At 35.1% G+C, this 16,658-nt stretch overlaps 1 protein-coding gene across 3 annotated transcripts in view; it reads left to right on the top strand.

The window, feature by feature from the left end:
* The first annotated feature begins 715 nt into the window (after positions 1-715).
* LOC117985445 (zinc finger CCCH domain-containing protein 13) overlaps positions 716-16,658 on the top strand; it is a 95,041-nt gene continuing 79,098 nt past the window's right edge. For 2 of the 3 annotated variants that reach the window (XM_069500649.1, XM_034972164.2), the window contains exons 1-2: positions 716-965; positions 12,950-12,973. The gene's annotated coding sequence lies outside the window, so the exon portion shown is untranslated. The remainder of the gene's footprint in view (positions 966-12,949; positions 12,974-16,658) is intronic. The other variant, XM_034972163.2, reaches the window with a different exon arrangement.

Raw genomic sequence — 16,658 nt, 5'->3', positions numbered from 1 at the left:
AGGCACGTAAAGGCAAAGTTGTGGAACATTTTTTGCCAACATCTATCATTGGCAAACAATTCTAATGGTAACGCATGAATGTAAAATATTCAGTCGGTGTTTTGCGCCTGTGTGCGTTTACCGAATATCGAGGCCGTATGGCGGGATGTCGACGGGATTATGGCGATCGAGACAACTTGATACATTACCCATATTTTATTATTTATTTAACATTAGACTTTAGAGTATTTGAGGTCGTCTAGTGCAGAATGTCCCTTAACTCAGTGTACCTTGTGGCAAAGAGCATTTCGCTAGAATGCTTGAAATGTCCTTTGCTGGAAGGCACACTGAGTCAAGGGGAATTCTATAACAATGAAACAAATTCAAAATATTATACCTACTTACCTACCTAATAGACTTCGGGGTATAAAGGCTGATTATTCTTTTGGTAAAGTTCTTAGTTATATAACCAATTTGAACATGAATGCATTTTTATGTTTTCTAATTACCTTTTACTTGTAAGCTTATTTTATACCGACTCTGACCCAACAAAACCGGGTGTTTTTGGTGTTCTACATTTTTTTAACAAATCGAATAGTTGCTTACTATTCTGTTCTCGATTTTATCTTAACAGGTGTGTCAATTGGTGCTTCTTAAAGTCTCAAGACTGTAAGGTCGTGCTACCTCAAGTAAAGGTGAGCTCGGCGCGGGCGCAGCTCGTGACGTGTCCCTCACTTCTCTTCCTCCAGTGAACCGCCGACTGTCGCGAGAAATTGACGTGTGTATATTAAACTACATCTAAGGAACTAAAAACTTATTGGTGATACATTAAAAGTGTCTCTTTCAACTTTTACTTTCTTAAAACTAACTTTTCGTACGAAAAGTTTGCTTTTGATCGAACGGTGCTTCTCAAGTTTCTATACCAGACAAGTGTTTTAAAATTTGTGCTTTACAGGATTTGTTGCGTGCTTTTAACGGATCGACCGGTAAGTGTTTTGGTCTAACTGCGTTTTATCAGGGAATTGAATAATTTAAATCGCATGTAAACGGAACGTGAAGCGAATTTTTCAATGAAGTACCGAAATATGTGAATGGCAGCTTTTGAAAAGTATCAATGTAAGCCGGTACACAATTTTGAAATAATTTAGACCAAATGGGTGCCTGCCTTTTTTGAACCATTTTTTCAATAGGCCTCAATTAATTCGTACATACAAACCAAGCTAGACGGAAAGTTTATAAAATCAGGAAATAGGAGGTTGTCAGGTTATTGAGCATTCACATATTATTAATTTTCAATCGGTGTTTCTTTGTGGTGTTTTCTTTATATTATAGATTATTTACCTCCTTATTTTAATTAAATAGCAATATACGTAGTCTTGAATAAATTATTCATAATTCCCAAAGATTTTGAAAACCTTAAATGCAGCCTATGTCAAGATATCTATTAACAGTTTCATGATCTAAACTAGAGTAATAAAAATGTAGAAAATAAGAGGTGTAGGTAATATTAATACATATTAGTAAAGAATGCATCAAAGCAAACAAACCTTTGACACAAAAAATAATAAAAATAATTAAAAAAGATCTCAAGACTACTTGGTCGTACTATTTTAACAATTTGGCGGCTTTCAGTATAAAACTACATATACACCATCCTAGTTGGTTAGTTATTCTTCAATTGCAGAGAAGAATGTCATGGTGATCGTACTAATATATTTTGTACTACGGGATGTCAGACACCCGTAAAAGGTGCGATAAGCTAACAGCCGCAAGAGGCGCACGCGAAGCTTTGTCGAATACTGAAAATGCGTGAATTGGGCAACTGCAAGATTCGCCCTCTTCGATTGCAATACTGATGATGACAGCCGCGGTCGACTTCTGCTCACGCTTACGACGCGCCCGATGCTGTTGACGATACTTGTGGTTTCAGAAAAAATGCTCTTCTTGCGTCTTCTTTTTTCTTTTCAGAAAAAATCTTGTTTATAACATCTAGGAATAGTACGTACCTAACTGCAGGTCAAGTAGGTTTTTCGTTATATTTGTTACCATCTTATCAAGTAGTCACTAACAATGTTTATGGAGCATTTTTACGATTGATCCAGGCTATTGCAGTTGAGATTAGATCTTATCAGAGAACCAGTCAGCCGTCGCCATAATATCGCGATAATACTGTACCAGTATGCACCTGAAACTGCCTATGAAATACTAACTAACACCCCATATTTAAATATAGGTCGGCTCTGCTTAGTTTAAAATTATGGACTAGGTATTAATTAGGTCGGGTAAAAAATATTGATAGACCTAGTAGGTATAAGCTTCATCACGTTTTTTTATATCAATGTGCCTAGTTTTAAAATGCACAAACGAAAGGACGTGAAACTAGGCACGTCGATAAGTTAGTTTGATAAAAGTTTGTAAACAAAGACCATGCAAATTTTTGACAGATAAAACGATACTAAGTAGGTACCTACCATAACGCGTAAAATTTAACTCCTTACGGGCCATTTTCACTTTTTGTGTCAGATTTCATTTGAAAAGTACGATTTTAGCCCTTATTTTAAAGGTTATGATGTCATGAGGTCAATGAGGAGTCCTTTTTTTGCGGACTATAGCAACTATAGCCTATTGACAGGATTGATTTTATTAATTTTCTGCCGTAAAACCGTGCTGGATTAATCAAAATCTGATAAAAAATTGCTTACATAAACAAAAGAATTGTTTTGATTGCAACACAGCATCATTGATTACAATGGAATGCCATCAAGAAGTACCTACGTAACGATAATAGAATAATGCGCTTGTGTATTTGTGTGTTTGTTAAACAATAAGTCACACTTCGGGAATTTTAAAACATTGGTGTATAAATTGATAACCTTGGTGCATATTTTGCACTTACCTACTATGAGTGTCATCGTCTCAACTCATCACCGGCTCACTACTGATTACGGGTATCCTCTCAGAATGAGAAGGATTTTGCTAGCTTGGTGTTCTGCGGACTGGCAGAATTAAAACACCTTTGACAACATTATGAAGAACTCGGGTATGCAGAAAATTCCTTACTATGTCCCTTTACCGTTAAAGTAAGTGATTGTATAATTATTATTTAATTGACTTGACAGTCAGTCAACGCCCAACCCTAATCATTAGGCCTAGAAAGCTGAAATTTTGCACTGAGCTTCCCTTTGTAATGCAGACAAGGAGTGAGGCTGGACTTTTCAAAATCTCCACGGGATTTATACATAAAGAGGATTTATATTTTCGGCGAGTGAAGCCGCGAGCTATTGCAAGTTTCGAATAATTACCTATGTTCATTATTTTAGAAGTACTTAATAAGAATCTGACTAACTGCAGACTGACGGATAAAATGAAATTCAGTAGTAGACTCGGATAAAAATAGCGAATGACCTCATAGGCTGAGTTTAGAGATAAGGCTACCTACTTACTTGATGTAGGTACTCATCAACAGAGATGAGATCATGCGGAATTTTATTATCAGATAAAGGAATTTCAATATTTACTGTTAGCTATTCACAAATCGGTGCTAACGAAAGTTAAAGAAGTAGGCGAAAATTTGTATTTTATGAGAAGCTACACGAATAGTTTAGTGAATTGGGCGAGCACCGATGGAGCTTGATCGTCGATACAAAAGACATCAACGGGATCGGGTCAATGAAAATAATTATTAATGAATAAAATTTATTGACTTTTTACCAAATAACCAGTAAATAGCCAAATTATTATTTGACTTTTCAAATTGTGCTGTTTATTTTAAGCTAGAAGAAATCACATAGAAATCTATATACTCATATAAAACTGGATGATTTTTATACTTACCTACATCACTCACTCTACACTCTATGATTTTTGGGGAAAAAATTAGCCTATATATTTCTGTACAAAATACATCAAAAGACAGACAGATAACTACACTTTCGCATTCAAAATATTAGTATGAATAATTAAAATAGGTATCAACATTTTTTTTGAATAGAAAGTTAATTTTCCGAGAAGTAACTTTTAAGTAATGTGCCGATTAAAGCAATTTATCAGTTGTATGCATGAAACAAATTTCCTCATTTCAATTCCAATGAAGATTGATCGAGTAATTTGTGCTTGATGAATTGCAACGGGCATAGCATGCGAAAGAAAGTGCATTCGTATTGCGAAAAAACATTCTATAAACACTTCTGTGTTTTTAATCATTTATTTTTTAAAACGAGGGTTAAATTGAACTTGAACAAATTGTTAATAACTTAAGAACCTTAACTGCTAGTCAATTTTGTAACCATTGCAGGTTATAAAAACCAGAGAGTTATCACATTTTACTAGAGCAGCAAAATCGTCAAAATAGTCTCAACCGACTGGTGGACTAATTCACCGTCGCGTTTTTCGTATTTCAGTAAATTATAAAATATATATAATAAGCCATACCTACTAATATTACCAATGTGAAAGTTTGCCTGTCTGTCTGCTAGCTTTTAACAGCCCATCCGTTTCACCGATTGTGACGAAATCTGTTACAGAGATAGCTTGCATCCCAGGTTCATCATTGTTCAAAAACATAGGTACAAGTAAAATATTCATAATTGTACCTGCTTCTTATAGTTTCACTAAGTACCTACCTAATATAAGTAAATATACAAAAACCAACGGTCCCTAAGCTAGGTTTAAATCTATGTTATAGCCAAAAGTTGTGCTGAATCTACTTTTAATTCGTATGTCGATAAAATCGCTATCTTTAAGTGATAGAGGTTTTCTGTATGTATTCTCTATTAGGTATAATATCCTTAAAATGGTTTAAACTTAGATCTTTTTAATCTTAAACATGGGGGATTTTTTGACGCGCAATCAAACGCGTAATGTATGAGGTCTGCTGTTCCATAGTCTGACTCAATGTCAAAAACTACATTTCGTCGTTTATTTATTGCACAGCTAAGAAATCCTAGATGACGAAGACCACCCATGCCTGCGGTAATTGACTTTGCTACATTTCTTTTTGACTCGTCTCTTTTCATCCCCAGTAGGATATCATTCGAAATTGAACTTTATTACAACCGGACAAATACTAATTCCTGCTAACGTTTTTTCTTATTCAGTTAGATGTACAAGAAATTATCATGGCTATAAATAAAAACTTCTTGTGGGCAATACAATACATACAATGTTCGTTTGATGTTACAACTGGATTCGAGATATAATATTTTAAAAGTAATTTGTGTGGGTTTTGAACGGCTTTGGAAAATAAATTACTTTCTTTTTGGGCGTAATATAAATTCCTATATCTTATATTATAGAGTATCAACATCTCAACTCATCACCTTTGACTGTCGAGTGTCGACTATCAACTGTAGATGCATATTTGCAGATGACGATGATGAATTATTATAACATGTTTTACATAATAAAATTCAAGTAAATTGCATGGTGTAAATAAAAAATCTGTAAACCCAAAGCGGAAGTGATTGTGTAAGGTTTTTGCTTTTTTCGTGTTAGTTCCACCTAAATTGGTGGCCGTTAAATACGTCGGCCATTGTAAGTTATTTTATACTAAAACGAATTTTAGTCATTCATTAATTCATGGAATAGCTTTTTGGACCCTTTTAAAATAACCATTCCAAAATAAAAATTTGAGTACCTATATTTAATGTCGGCTAATTCATATCCGATCCGACCATTAATTTTACCGATTGGCATCATTTTGACAGAAAACAGACTTCAAAATGCCAGAACAAAGCATACGAATATTTTTTTACTCGTAACTACTCGTATTTTGAAGTTCTCCTCCACCTTTTTTAGAGTTCGGTTTAAAATGTATCTAAGGTAGGCCTATTCCGGTTTCGGTTCTGTACAAGATAAAAAATACAAGTATCCATTTAAAGAATCATTGATATCAGTTTATCTCTGGTTGGAATTTTACTTTCTTGTTAGTATTATCGCGTTAGTAGGTCATTTACGGGCGTTGTCACGATCAAAATTTATATTATACCGAAAGGTAAATGTATCGCCGGCATCGATTGAATGAAACTACATACTTATTTTATTGACTCGTTTTATAGCTTATTAATATATGAAATCACCTGATTATAGACTTTTTTTAATCGATACCATTTGGTGTACCCGTTGCGTTGGTGGATACATTCGTAATTAGTACTATTATATCTTCTGTGGTAATACCTACCAGTTATTTCTCCATCGGGTTTCTTGTACATACCTAATTGTGACGCCTTAGACCTATCCGTATGCATATTAGGTATGTAACCTACGATTTAATAAGTGCTAAACATGGAATTAGGAATCAGTTTACTAGTGCTAAATATGATAAAGTTACTTAAGTTGACCTCTCTAATATATCGTTCTAATTAAGTACTTACTTGTAGCCAAATATAGTCCAATGTTTTAGAAGACCCGAGAGGAATACATATTGTTATTTAAATGTTAAAATGACACTAAATGTCTGTATCATCATCAAAATCATGATCAACCCATCCTCGGCTCACTACAGAGCACGGGACTTCTCTGAGTATGAGAAGGGGTTAGCTATAGTCACAGACCACCACCTATAGAGTATAGACACCTAATAACCGCACACCCCCGATCGCCAAGCTTAGGCAGTTTCTTAGCATAAAAGTCGGCCCACGCCCGTTCGGTACCCTCATTCGCACATTTTCTTGATAATGTGACTTTGAGTTTACCAATCACAACAAAGCATTTTCGCCTGTCCCCCACTGATGATGATTTTGTTTTCATGCAAAACCTTGTATATGCGTACGGTCTAGTCTTGATGTTGAATTCCCTGTGGCTATAGTCCACCACGCTGGGCAAGTGCGAATTGACAGACTTTACACACCTTTGAAGAGCATTATGGAGAACTCTCTGGAATGCAGGTTTCCTTACGATGTGTATATACCTATTACCTACCCGGATTTCTGAAACGCATATTGACGAAAAATGTGTAGGTAGTTAAATTGCTTTAGGTACATTTTAATACGCATTAAGGACGTTATCATCAGTGTGTAATTTACATTTTGTAACGCATTTTAAGCCGTCATTCTCGATTGTTTTCGCACCCGTCTAATGACAAAGTCGTGTTCCATGATGTTGCCACGAAGCCTCCGTAAAATTAGCATATTAAATACCTACTTCAAGTTTATTTGATTAGGTACCTATAGCCTACCAATGCTTGTTCGCGACAGCGATTCTTAACTTACTTCCATAAAAAGGGACAGGTTCTAAATTAGGAGCATATTTATTATCACTGCTATCGTAAATAAGTCCCTTAACTTTTTGTCGTTAATGATTTTTAGGCTCTTTACACACTGCATCTGATCTGAATGCGAGAATTCTCGTTTCGGACTACGCCTCAAAATTACGATTTCGGAAAATGAAAATCGGATCTTGTGCGCAACCTGTCATACAAATAGTAACTACTAGTACTACGGCTACTTAGAATCGATAATTCTCGATTCTAAACAAACTTCAGCTACAGTACTGGCAAACTAAACCCCTTTGCGGTACATCCTTGCCGGTAGGATAGTTACTAGGCACGGCTGAAGAATTCCCAAATTGCCCTTACCGGGACTCGACCCCAGAACCTCCCACTTATAAGACCACAGCACTAACCACTGCACCGGAAAAATCGAACCTGTAAGTAGCTATAATTGAAAGAAAAAAACAGGATTAGGGGATAGAAGGGATACCTATTTTACACATTATGTACAAAAAAAACTGTGATAGCCTAGAGGTTAAGACGTCCACCTTCTAATCGGAGGTCGAGGGTTCGATCTTGGGCACGCACCTGTAACTTTTCGGAGTTATGTGTGTTTTAAGTAATTAAATATCACTTGCTTTAACGGCGAAGGAAGATATCGTGAGGAAACCTGCATGCCCGAGAGTTCTCCGTAATGTTCTCAAAGGTGAATGAAGTCTACCAATTCGCACATGGCCAGCGTGGTAGACTATGGGCAACCCTTCTCACTCTGAGAGGAGACCCGTGCTCTGTCGTGAGCCGGCGATGGGTTGATCATGATGATGATAATGATGACACAAAAAACACGAAAACACAAAGACACAAAATTAATAAATATCTAAGGCAAATACCTTTTCGCCCAAGGAATTTTCGGAAAATCTGCCCGCGAGCTTCGAAACTCCGTTCTATGAATTCATCAGTAAATAGGTATGTTACATAAGAGCGTACAAGAAACCGATCGAAGATACGTCAATAGTAACAATTATAGCACATCGGCAACTTTCGAATGCCGCAGCAGAGCGCAATAGGCTGAAGACTGATTGCTTTTAAGATTGCTTTTATACGTTGATTTATTTGATGAGATGTGTAGACTTTTTTTTATTGAAAACAGGTTTGTAATTGACCGTAACGTACACCTAATAAGTAATGATGCAGCGTCTGAAATAGCAGGTTCATAACAGCGTATTTATGGCACAGGTAGATCAATGATTGATATTTGGCACAAACTTGCAACAAATACCTCGATGGGCTTTTGATAAGCCTTCTACATAGTTCACATACCATTTTGGAACCAGGGTAGCTTGACAGACATGATAAATCATTAGAACATTAGTAATCGTATTAGTAGTAGGCTGTGCTGTGCATGTATGAAGAGCAGACACTCATCTTCTAAATGGCTAAATTGACTTCAGCGAGTCACCAAATATCCAAATTTAAAATAAATATTGGTATAGTGTAGTATAGTGAGATTAGTGAGTTAGGTAAACTATAATAGCTAAAATACGATTTTATTAACCTTTACTTAAAAGTTTGGTGTAGGTATAGATTTGGACAACAAGTAATAAAAATGGAAGTTTATGGTATTCTTCATACAAGGATAGATAGTATGTTAGTTTTAAAGTAGCAGATCTAGGCGTAGCATACCTAGATAAGTGCTAGCCATGGTGGCATAAGCCCTATGGCAATTCTATATTTAGCGTGACCGAACAATAACCTCGACAAGCTACTTGTGGCTTCCCTTGCTGGCGTTTGACCACTTATATATTACGAGAAAGTTGTCTTATACTCTCAAATGTTAGTTCAGTTGGTATCTACTATCTACAATCTACATCCGTGCATCTTTTGCCGATAATGAGGCGTAATCTATAGATCCAATAACGTCTATTACTTTGGACGATAGGTGTCAATCAAGACCACAAATAACTGGTAGTATTTTGCCTGAGTGCATTGACTTATTATGCCTGAGGGAGAGATGTTTAGAAGAGATGATAATTAGGATTTCCTAAACTAAGAATTGATAAAAGTCAGTGATTATGTGTTGATTTTATAAGAATATCTCTCAATAGAAAAGAAGGAACGACTGTAAGAAAAAGAAAGTGACAAAGAAAAAGTTTGTCATAATAGGTACCTACCATACGAACTCGTGTGTGATAATATAACAAAGAATCACTGTGGGTTTTACATAACTTATTACCAGTCTTAAACGTAGGGTGCGAACAAGCAGAGGCAAATGAGCTATATCGACAATGTGACAAAATTGCCATCAATTATTAATTATTATATTGATGCCTACTGAATTAACACCAAAAGAGAACGGATTGAAATCCGTCAGGGCCCTGTTTAATTAATAAATGTGACAACGGGATATTTTTTTTACTAAGTTGTCAAGTAACTAAATTTTAACTTAATTTTAAGTAAGCGTTTTCATCCTCATTTCATCACATTTTATCCTATCTATTTTAACCTATCCAAACGTGCTGTAGTCACCGGCGCTGATGAGCGCGCGGCTACTTAACCGAATCTACTTGTTTACTTGCACACTAAATTTTAACTTGCAACTTACTAAATTCACTGTTTACATGCATTATGTCACTTAAAATTAAGTTAACTACTTATCAACTTAATGCGTCTAAAATAGGCTTAAAAATTACAAAAATTGTTAATTCGAAGAAACTTGTCAAATTGTCGAATTGCCACCTGTCATTGTTGCGTAAGGGCCAAGTCGTATGGATTCTAACCCGTTGTAACTATTGTCGTACCATGGTCGTATCTGTCGTACTACAACTACAAGCTTTGCGCTTTGGAAGAGAAAGGCTTTGTCTATAGCAAATAGAGATTGTAAAAATTAAGGTGACAATTTTTAAGCCAACCAACACTAACGTTTCATTTCTTGTACTCTCGCATACATTGATCATTACAATGTTAGTAAAGCGTTTTACCCCGGAGGCACTTGATATATACCCATTAAAAAATCATTATACCTAATTTAGAGTTAAGTAAAAGTTTCAAGGCACGTTGAAAGACACACGGACGTTCACGGAATTCTAAGTAGTAAGTTATGGTCTCGCCCATCCGGTAAAACCGGGTGTTTTAACAAATAAAACCTATTTTTTCTTTATTTTGTTGAATTTTGTCAATTTACATGATAACCCTGATGTCGGGTAGGTAGGCAAGTACGTTGTTGAATTTTAAATTGTAGATTTAAGCCTGACATTCAAAACTAAGGGGAATTCTAATTATACAGTACAAAAACTCGTTATTTTAAAATCCGGTATTCTAATCCAGTCTAAGTATAATATTATATCTGCCTGTATGTCTGTCTTTCACTCTGTATGCTACACTGTCACGGCCAGTTTTTACCGATTCATGACTCTATAGGTCAACGGGATGTGCCCTATAGGTTTTCTTGACAGACACGACGGACAGACAGGCAGACAACAAAGTGTTCCTATAAGGGTTTCTTTTTTCCTTTTGAGATACGGAACCCTAAAAAAAGATAAACCTAAAGAGGTCTAACAAACTATAATATGACTAAGTTCACGCTTGGTTTATTCATGCAGTGCATAAAATAAAAGTTGGGCATAACCTCAATCTCTGACAAGACTGCACCATCAAGAAACTGAAATTTTAAATAAACGATTTAAAACAACAAATATATGGCCAAGAACCCAATATAAATCTTACCTAAATATTCATATATTGCAAGAGGTATTTCAAGAATGACATCTTTTTGAACTTTGCCCAAACTTTACATAACGACGTAACGATGAACTCATCACATTAAACATTTCATAAAAAAAGTTATGAAGGCCTTTAACATTAAAGCAATACCAAGGAATTTGCCCAACACCAACAACGAAATTATGTATTTAGAACTTATTACAAAAATATCTGTTTATCACCTATATTTAAATTGGATTCTTTCTACACTATGCAGATTACTTTGAGAATATTTATATGTTAATAATGTAATATTTATATGGTAATATTTCAAAATATTTTAAGCTAATGATAACAGTGTAAAAAGGGGTTAAATGTTATGAAAGATTTCAAATAACAATAAACAATCAAGGAAATATCTTATAATATGTATTTAACATGGCGCAATATTATCGTAGGTGGACGTATATTTCGGTCAAAACTGTGGTTAAAAGAAGCCATGCGCATTGGTATAAAAGATCTGAAAACCGAAATCAATGGAGATTGTGCCTAAAGCAGGCCAGCGTGCACTAAGAACTGTTGTGCCGATAAAGGGTGTTTTACAATTTTTTTGAGCTTTATGCTCATTGTTACCCATTTAAGTAATAGGTACTTTGGATAAAAAATAAACTCTTTATTAACTGAACAGTTTTATAAATAACCTATTAATTAGCAAACAGTTAAAAGTAGGCTCAACCCAAGGCGTATAACTTTGCAAAATATAGACTTCGACGAATCGTATTAACTAAATGCTTGATAACCCGTAAGAAATCGTGGAACTATGATAAGCAATGAATTGTTAAAGCGGTATAAGTCTCCAAGCGACCGTTTTGTTTCGCTCCAAATGATAAAAAAATAATAAAATTTGCAAAAATTTGCCAAATCATATACCGCGTTTATGATTGCAACAAGAAGATAAGTGGATGTTTCTTTTATGTTTAAACCTACTTACCTATTTTGTTGTTCATTGATAACAATAGAAGCTGTCGTCTATGCAGGTAGGATGTCTTGCCCTTATTTATCGTTACCTAGCGAAGTGCTTAGGAACAAGGCTCTCCTTCTGATTTGAATTAAATAAAAATGCCTATTTTGTTGTTGATAAATCAGTCAGGACAAGTCTTTTTTATACGTAGATAGAAGAAAAAGATAACGACAGTATACAGCTACTTTTGAAAATTAATTTTTATTTATTTGAGTGTATTGTGATCTTTAATAATAACAATATTATAAAAAAAATATTACAATTGGAAGAGCTAAGTAAGGTTATTTAATCGAGTCGAGCGCATACGCGATTCAATTTTTTTTAACACGAACATGTTCATTAGACAGTGAAAGTTAAATCATCTCACACTATGATTACTCGACTCAATATACCTAAATTATGCGTTTTATTCACTTTTCATCAAATTACATTAATGAATAGTTTTTCTTACATACGCATCCATTAATAATAATTATAACCGATAACAATCTAATAAATTACGAAGATATCAGCTGAATTATGAGAGCTTTACCTTGATAATTTAATTTTAGATTCTTAATGAATTTTATGTCCATATCTGATATATGTCGATTGTAAATACGTACTTAAATTACACTTTTAGTAACAACTGTTTAAATATTATTCATAGAGAAAAAACTTATCACTAAAAAAATTATTACATTTTTGTACAATTAAATTATTGTACCTATTGTTGCACATTTTATCGCTATTTTAATTGTAATTATTTTAGCTATTGTAATTAATGATAATTTATTATTTTTCGATTTCGTCTATATAGCTATATTTTAAATTAATAAAACCTTACCTACCTATCTATAAAGGCACAAGTATTTATTGATGTCACTCGTAGATCAATGTGATAAAATTTTGACGTATCTTCTTCATATAACCAGAATAAAATACATAATATGCACATTTACTACAAATTATGTTGATTAAGATTATAACCTTGCTTAATATTGAATTTTCGTTAATTTATAGATTTCGTGATTTAAAAACTAAATTAATATTATTATTTTCAGATTCGTGAGGCGGAATCCAGTTTGGTGTGTACACTCTTTATGATTTGACATTTATTAATATAGATATACCTATTTATATCGAGATCACGATGTTAGTTATTTATTAACAGAGAACAGGATGTCGTTTTAATTAAAAATTTTTCTATCAGGCTTAGTTATTATCTGATTAGGCACCTACGTAAAGACTAGAGAAATTTAATATTTTGATCTTGAACCGTTCGTAGAGGTCAAATAACTATCATTGAATCTAGTGAGTATGTTCTCGCCAAAATATAGTGGAAACTAGGGCAGAAATATATACCTACATCAATGACGACACCATCTGGGAGTGAGTTAAAACAATACAATTTAATCAAAAGTTTAGTCTCCAGTCACGTAGAAAAAAAATTGCGTTTATATAAATTTATATAAATATCTTCTTCGACTTAGCGTTTTCCCATCTAGATGACTAGATAAGGTCCACTTTCCTAAATTTTCCGCCCACTATGCCCGGTCTTGAGCATCCGATTTACTGAGTCTATTGGCTCGCGGGTCTGCATCCACCCAGCGCTTTCTTGGGCGGCTTTAGCTCCAGAGATGGCGATGGTGAGACATCTATTACCGACGACGTACTTTGTGGTATCTTTTACATATTATTTATCTATGTAAGTATAGAGTAGAAGTAGAGAAAGTTTCGAGTAGGTGTTAGAAGTATGATTTCGGCTTAAAATAAAGTAGCATATGCCCGCGACTCCATCTGCGTTCAACTCTACAACTTTCAAACCCCTGTTTAACCGCTTTAGGGATTGAATTTTTAAATATTCTTTCTTAGTGGGTGTCTACGTCATAATGTGTGTGTCATAGTGCGTTGATAGATCAGTCAGTCAGTCAATCAGTCAGTTAGCTTTTCCTTTTGTCTATTTAGAAGATTCAAGCCAAATATCATGTGGAATTTTATTGACTTTTGTTGACCATCGTGTAATTCTCAAGCTATTGTGACAGAAATTGTGATAAAATAGTTAGCGTTTTTCACACTTTTGCCGTTGACGTTTCCCACCAATTTATTATTATGTCATAAGTCATAACTCCTAACATGCATGGAGTCATACAAAGTGTAGTCGAAAACGTGTGAAATATAAACAGATAAAGTTATTTAACAATTACTGGTAGACATAGGGTTGCCAAAGGCCAGTTTGTAACAAACAGGACTTTTATCCAGACGATTCCAGCGGAAAAAATGCAAATAAAGAAGTTCTATTTCCTCTGGTATTCAAAAGTAATTCTTGAGCAAGACTCACAAGAACTCATATTAAATACCTATATAAATAATCTAGCTAATATTATATAATAGTTTATCGCACTGTGCATACTGCCGGCGAGAACTCTCTCTAATTATCTGTCGCAGCGACAAGAGCTATCAAAGAAAATCTCGCTTAGCAACGCACTTTTGGCGGTCAAAACTCGTGAGTTTAGGCAGTTCAGAGTTCTGACACTTGCTCACGGCCCAGCAAAAAAAAAACTATTCTAACTAGACACTCGCTTCTCGTTGCTCGCCAACTCTAAGTTTTAACTCAACTCTTTTCTCGCTAATCGTTGACAATCGGATAACTGCCAAAATAAATCAGAAACCTAATGGATTAAACGAACTGTTCTTAACGTTAAAATCATTGTGCATACCTAGTAAATAGAAACGCCATTGAAATTTTCAGATAAAATTTTAAAGCTAGGTAAGTTTAACATCAACATAGTCGTAAACATGTTTAAGATTGTGGAACTCTACTTTCTGACACAACGGCGCTGATAAACTAATCCTTGTTGACACTGATAACCACACGTTAGGAAAGGAGGTTATAATATTACACAGTAGGTATATATATCCATAGTATATCTCATGCTTGCGACTTTTTCCGTGTGAAAGAGGATTTTTAAAATCCCGTGCCAACTTATTCTTTCCCTGGGATTCGAGGTATGTCCTTCTCTAGGATACATTATCAAACACCCTTTTTGTCGACGGAGGAAATTTTAAGAAATCGGAGAGATCTGGTTAGGTAACCCCCCTCGGTGGCCATTCTCAGAGGCTCTGAAAACTATCTCAAGACAAGTTGTGCCATTGCAAGCTGCCGTCTTTTCAGACATTATCAATCATATCAAGTACCCACAATGCCAATACGTCTGCATTTACAATAACGCGCCCAGATATTTCACTAGTTTGGGCGGCAACAACCTCATTCTCCATTACCCTTCTATACAACATTCCGCATTCTGTAAGTATAGCCAAGAACGTCTTGATTAATTGTCTTTCTAACGTTCTCGCACAGGTACATTACTAATTAATCTAGTCCCAGAACATCGCCTCTAAAAATAGAAGCTATGTTAATTCTCAAAACAGGCAAGGTCGTGTTCAGTAAACGTGATTATCATTAATGGGTAATTAACCGCCATACCTCGAATGCTAAGTCGCTACGTTAATGGAATAATGTTTGTCCGTACATTAGCGCTGAATGCGATTTGCCTTGATGTCGGCCAATTTGACCGATTTTAAGTAAATGAACAAGATTTTAATCAATGACTAATGTGTTTAACACATTGTTTACCTACTCATGTAAGATTTGAGATCGATTTTTGTGAGATTTGGAGAAAAATGTCGGTCGGAGAACAATCGGTGAAACGTTTAGGCCGTGAAAAGTTTAATCGCAGATCTAACATAGGCGCATAGGTAAAAACTGCAATCATTGATTTATTAACTACCTTACCTTAGGTAGTTAATAAATCAATAACTGCAATATTCAAATATTAAGTTCAATACTGATTTTACAGGTTTAAATCAAGAAGAGTCCTTTACTCAGTTCTATTGTTCAAAACAGTACCTACTTCATTGTATTCAGTACCTGTTTCTGAATAAATAAATAAATAAAATATCGACTTGTGAAACGTTTATTGGCGGCCTTGCTTAGGTTGCAAGTATTGGAATGTTTGATAATGAAACATACAAAGTATACCTACCTACTATCACATACAAGACTCGTATACCGCTAAATTACTAGTATGCCTTTTTCCCACTGCCACCAATCGTAGGAAAATAGAACAATGGCAAGGAAGCAATAAAGTCGTTTCACTGTTGATATTCTCGAAAGGGAAATGCGTAACATCGTAAAAACCTATTGCATATATTACAGCTATGTGGCCTACCCAGTGCACTTCACATAAGCGGTAAAACACTGCTTACCTCTTACTAAAAAAGTTATCAAACTACAGTACGCGACAGGTCGAGATGGCAATTGAAGTATGACAGACTCACACGACACGTCACGCAATCGGGCGTCCCCACCCCGATTGCCATTTCGACCTGTTGCATATTATAGGTATACCCATAACAAGGGACATTGAAGTATGCCTTTGAAATTGTCTTGTTATTGTTGTTTTATTTTCATTTGTCTGTCTTATGTCTAAAATTAACAATTACTGTATAGTAGGTAAGTCATCATCATCTCAACCCATCGCCGGCCCACTACTGAGAGCGGGTCTCTTCTCAGAACGAGAAGGGCTTAAACCATAGTCTACCGCGCTGCCCAAGTGCGTATAGGCAGACATCACACATAGGCTAGACATTATATACTTTGGAAAACTCTCAGGCATGCAGACTTTCTCATTTGTTTCTTACTTTGCAGCAACTGAAAAATAATAAAAGCCAACTACTCATGCGGAGATATCCTAAAAACAACGTGAATGA

The sequence above is a fragment of the Maniola hyperantus genome, chromosome 9, assembly GCF_902806685.2.
Source record: "Maniola hyperantus chromosome 9, iAphHyp1.2, whole genome shotgun sequence".
In the NCBI taxonomy this organism is placed as follows: Eukaryota; Metazoa; Arthropoda; class Insecta; order Lepidoptera; family Nymphalidae; genus Maniola; species Maniola hyperantus.
Note: the sequence above shows the minus strand (reverse complement) of the source record. Positions and strands in the feature narration are given on the sequence as shown.